The following is a 6,000-nucleotide window of genomic DNA, read 5'->3' on the forward strand; positions in this document are numbered from 1 at the left end:
TAGTTCAATTATCTCCTTTTATGGATAATAAAGGTAAGACCAAGTAAAGAAAAGGATTGGCCATGTATATGTTGCTAGTTCAAGACCAAGCCCAGTTCAGAATCTATGCCCACATCATTTCTTATTTGCACAAAAAGACTCTACAGGAATATATAATCATGTATCATCCTCATTATTCTAATTTAATCATATTTGTTTCCTCCAAATACTTTATTAAAATCATCTGTATTGAGTACTCGCTTCGGCAGCACATATACTAAAATTGGAACGATACAGAGAAGATTAGCATGGCCCCTGCATGAGGATGACATGCAAATTCGTGAAGCGTTCCATATTTTTGGGATGGTTCAATATCTGCAAATCAATCAACGTGATACACCACATCAACAAACTGAGTAATAAAAACCACATGATCATCTCAATAGATGCAGAGAAGGCATTTGACAAGATCCAACAGCCATTTATGATAAAAACTCTGAACAAAATGGGCACAGAAGGAAACTACCTCAACATAATAAAGGCCATATATGACAAACCCATAGCCAACATCATGCTCAATGGGCAAAAACTGAATGCCATCCCCCTGAAAACAGGAATGAGACAAGGATGCCCTCTGTCACCACTCTTATTTAACATAGTACTGGAGGTCCTGGCCAGTGCAATCAGGCAAGAAAAAGGAATAAAAGGAATCCAAATAGGGAGGGAAGAAGTGAAACTCTTGCTGTTTGCAGACGACATGATCTTATATATAGAAAACCCCAAAGAATCCATTGGAAAACTGTTAGAAGTAATCAACAACTACAGCAAAGTTGCAGGGTATAAAATCAATTTGCATAAATCAGTAGCATTTCTATACTCCAGTAATGAACCAACAGAAAAAGAACTCAAGAACACAATACCATTCACAATTGCAACAAAAAGAATAAAATACCTTGGGGTAAATTTAACTAAGTAAGTGAAGGACCAATATAATGAAAATTACAAGGCCTTTCTGAGAGAATTGGATGACGACATAAGGAGATGCAAAGACATTCCATGTACATGGATTGGAAGAATAAACATAGTTAAAACGTCCGTTCTACCTAAAGCAATCTACAGATTCAACGCCATCCCAATCAGAGTCCCAATGACATTCTTTACAGAATTAGAACAAAGAATCCTAAAATTCATATGGGGCAACAAAAGACCCCGAATTTCTAAAGCAATCCTGAGAAAAAAGAACAAAACGGGAGGCATCACAATCCCTGACTTCAAAACATACTACAAAGCTACAGTAATCAAAACAGCATGGTACTGGTACAAAAACAGGTGCACAGATCAATGGAACAGAATTGAAAGCCCAGAAATAAAACCACACATCTATGGACAACTTATCTTTGACAAAGGAGCTGAGGGCATACAATGGAGAAAAGAAAGTCTTTTCAACAAATGGTGCTGGGAAAACTGGAAAGCCATATGTAAAAGAATGAAAATTGACCATTCTTTTTCACCATTCACCAAAATAAACTCAAAATGGATCAAAGACCTAAAGGTGAGACCTGAAACCATAAGGCTTCTGGAAGAAAACGTAGGCAGTACACTCTTTGACATCAGTATTAAAAGGATCTTTTCGGACACCATGCCTTCTCAGAGAAGGGAAACAATAGAAAGAATAAACAAATGGGACTTCATCAGACTAAAGAGTGCCTTCAAGGCAAATGAAAACAGGATTGAAACAAAAAAACAACCCACTAACTGGGAAAAAATATTTGCAAGTCATATATCTGACAAAGGCTTAATATCCATAATATATAAAGAACTCTCACAACTCAACAACAAAACATCAAACAACCCAATCAAAAAATGGGCTGGAGACATGAACAGACATTTCTCCAAAGAAGATATACGGATGGCCAATAGGCACATGAAAAGATGCTCATCATCGCTGATCATCAGGGAAATGCAAACCAAAACTACACTAAGATATCACCTTACACCTGTTAGAATGACAAAAATATCTAAAACTAATAGTAACAAATGTTGGAGAGGTTGCGGAGAAAAAGGAACCCTCATACACTGCTGGTGGGAATGCAAACTGGTGCAGCCACTGTGGAAAACAGTATGGAGATTCCTCAAAAAATTAAAAATAGAACTACCATAGGATCCAGCCATCCCACTACTGGGTATTTATCCAAAGAGCTTGAAGTCAGCAATCCCAAAAGTCCTATGCACCCCAATGTTTATTGCAGCATTATTTACAATAGCCAAGACATGGAAGCAACCTAAGTGCCCAGCAACAGATGAATGGATAAAGAAGATGTGGTACATATATACAATGGAATACTACTCAGCTGTAAAACAGAACAAAATCGTTCCATTTGCAATAACATGGATGGACCTTGAGGGAATTATGTTAAGTGAAATAAACCAGCGAGAGAAGGATAATCTGTGTATGACTCCACTCATATGAGGAATTTAAAATTATGGACTAGAACAGTTTAGTGGATACCAGGGGAAAGGTCGGGTGGGGGGTGGGCACAAAGGGTGAAGTGGTGCACCTACAACACGAATGACAAACATTAATGTACAACTGAAATTTCACAAGATTGTAACCTATCATTAACTCAATAAAAAAAAAAAAGCTCATCTGTATTGAGGGGTAGACATGGCTCTGGATAGTTCAAAAGTAAGGAGGAGAATAGTGTCTATTTCATTTATTGGACAAATATTTGAGTAAATACCTTATGTAAGGCATTGTTCTAGGTGCTTTGGATATGTGATGGTCAATAATAATTATTGACAATAATTCCTGCCTTTGTGGTACTTGCATTCTAACAAAAGGAAACAGCTAATATAGAAATAAACACCAAAATATACAATTTTTACATAGTGTGTTAAAATCTGATAAGTACTGTGGGGAAAAATAGAGAGAACGTAGGTTTGGTCATGATGGGGGGAGAGTGGAGGTTGGCTGCTGTTTTATATAGAGTAGACAGCAGGTTTCGTGGAGAAGATGATGTTTGAGTTTGGGGCAGTACTTGACGGAAGTGAAAAGGTTAATGATGAGGCTATCTAGTGGAAGGGATTAATGGGTGCAGCAGGTCTGAGAAGCAGCCAAGAGGCTAATGTGGTTGGGACAAAGGGAGTAGTAGGCTGAGGGTAGAAGATGAGGTCTGAGTGGTAATGGGGCCAGATCATGTAGGGCTTGTTCAGCCTTCTTAAAGAATTTGGCTCTTGTTATAAGTGAAATGGGAAGATGATGTAAGATTTCAAACAAAGTGACAAATAGAAATGGCAGGCAATAGAATATATTGGAGTATATGAGGAAGTCATTTGGTGTAAACCCAATTCGGCCTGACTTTGTTTTTCCAAAAGTGGCTGACGTGGCCATTGAGCATCCATTGTATACCTGCTTTAAACATTTTGTACAGCAAGAACAAATGGCCTTAAGATAAAGGTGCAACTTCCCCCAACACTGGCATTTCCTTAAGGATAAGCATCTTTCCTTAGGCTAGGAACTGATTGCTGCACTCACCTTTGACCACCCAGCTCACCTGTGACCACCCAGCTGGAGACAACAGACCTGCCACCCTGCTGTGTCCACCAGGACAGCAGACCTACCTGCTGTGTCCATCAATCGCTGTCCTGACAGAGCAGTCTTTCGACTATTGTAAAAGGGACATTTCAATCATATATGAAACATCCTCTTTGGGGGTATATAACCACTCTGTGCACCCCACTTCTTTGGTGCCCTTTCTTCCTTTAGGAAGAGAGGCCCACAGCCATGGTCCTCACATTTTAGCTCAGCATAAACTCTCCCAAATTTTAATTTATAGATTGGTTATGGATTATTTTCATTGACAAAAGGAACCATATGGCTTTATTATATGTTAAAAGGATCATTTGATTTGCTATGTTGAAAAGAGATACAGGAGTAGGATGGGAAAGAAAAAGAAGCACAGAGGCCTGTATGGTGGTTTCCTCAGAAATCCAGGCATCTGAACATGGTGGTTGGTAGCATCACGGTGAAGTGAAGGTGAGGAAAATGGTTTGGTTCTGGTTACTCTTTGAAGCTAGGGCCACAGCATTTCCTGCAGGATAGTCTATAGGGAAAGAGAGAAAAAAGGTGAGTCAAGAAGGAATTCTCTTCTGGTATTAGCATCTGAAAGCAGCTGCCTACAACTAAGTTAAGAAACACCGAAGGTAAAGCAAGTTCAGGAAGGAAAATCAAAAGTTGTCTTTTGGGCATATTATAACAAAAAATATTAAATGAAATGGATGGCAAACTCGACCCATTTATCATTTATTTCAAAATGAAAAGATGGAATACATTGATTGCTCTCGTTCTGCCTTTCCTAACCATTCCCCCGAGCAGTATAGGGAGTGAACGTAATAGAATCAGTGATATTTACTACCTTTTTGAGCATAAATCTTCACTTGTTCAATTTCAAGCGAGTACTGTGGTCCCTTACAATTTCTTTTTTTCTCCAACCTCTTCAAATATTTGGCAGGAAAATGGTCTTATCGGGTCATCACAGAGCCTTCGCTATTGCTGAGCTAATAATACATTTTGGGAAAACTCCATTTAAATGTTGCAGATGAACATCTATGCCTACTCTCGATGTCACTCCCAAACACGTTGGAAGATGAGCCACAGGGGAAGTCCATATGTTAGAAAGGCATGCTTCATTTAGCTGTTGCAACAGGATGGCTGAAGGGTGCTATAGATGGAGTTGCTCAGAAAAGATTATATCTCTTGGCTTCTGGCAAAGAAAAAAGAAAGCATAAAAAAAGGCTGTGCTAAGGGCTAAGAGCTTTATTGAAATTCTACAGAAAGCTTACAAAAACTGTGAGCTTCTGACTTGTTATCAGGTACCTGCATTTGGGCATCCTGACACTCTATAATTGAAATTCATTGCTCGACCTTTAGTCTATAAAAATGGTATGCTGTCATTAGCACTGACTGCTTGCTATATTCTCCTGTCACTCCTTAGGCCAGCTTAAACCATCTCAGATGAAATAGCCTATTTCATGTCAGACCTCAGAGTTTGCCACTATTAAAGTGGAAAGCTAAAGCAATGTTTAGCAATGTGGTAAAGACTAATGTAGCAGGATTGCTAGAGAAGTAGGACTCTTTCTCTTTTTTTAGTTCCCTTAAAAATTAATGCTCTCATGTGGTACCATCTCTATTACACTGCTGCTGTCAGAATGAGAATTATTACTTTTTTAATTGCATTTTAATTTAACCTGCTAATGCCACACTGTCTACCTTACACTTTAAGAAGTATGTGAACGTTAGTTCAGCAATAAGACAAGTTAATGTAAGAATTACAAGGTAATATTTCACACCCATGATGTGAAGAATTGAGGCAATTATGTGGATAATTCAGCCAAAGAAAAAAACTTGCTGCCATAGTGTTTTGAAATATTTAGGCAAGAGAGGAAATCCTGGGATCAGGAGATTTATTTAACCCTTGGTTTATTCTGGAATGACTATCTTTATCACTTGGTATCAAGGGTTATAGTCAGATGGTCAGAGAGAAGTCTATTGTCCCAATTATTCATGTTGTAGGGGAAGTCACCTGATTAACTGAGCATGGCTGTTGACAACTAGAACTGTTGAGTTGTCCCAAATTACCTAAGAACCTAGAGCTAACGAGGATTAACCTTCTCATGACTTAAGAAACTAAATAAAAACACCACGAAAAATGAGTCTGCTTTTCTCTCCTCCACTGTATGGTCTCAATTTTCCTTCAGGTGATTTAGAAGCATGGTATTGTGATTTGTGATAAGAAATACATATTGGGTCTTCATCTCGTTCTGGTAGAGAGCTCCTGAGACCCTTGGACTATTTTAAGTGATGAGACTGATAAAGGTGTCCTTTGATATGTAAGTGAGGTGGCTTTTGGAATGTCCCTAGATCACCTAAGGATGGAGCTGGTCACCAGAGGAATCAACCAAGTGATTGGAGCGTTGGAACTTTCAGCTTCACACCCCTGACCTCTGTGGAGGGGAGGGGGG

General features: G+C 38.8%; 1 non-coding gene across 1 annotated transcript; it reads left to right on the forward strand.

The window, feature by feature from the left end:
- Positions 1-232: 232 nt before the first annotated feature.
- On the forward strand, positions 233-339 carry LOC123281899 (U6 spliceosomal RNA). The gene has a single exon (XR_006521697.2). It is a non-coding gene; the product is annotated as a U6 spliceosomal RNA (small nuclear RNA).
- Positions 340-6,000: the final 5,661 nt, after the last annotated feature.

The sequence above is a fragment of the Equus asinus genome, chromosome 28, assembly GCF_041296235.1.
Source record: "Equus asinus isolate D_3611 breed Donkey chromosome 28, EquAss-T2T_v2, whole genome shotgun sequence".
NCBI classification, from domain to species: Eukaryota; Metazoa; Chordata; class Mammalia; order Perissodactyla; family Equidae; genus Equus; species Equus asinus.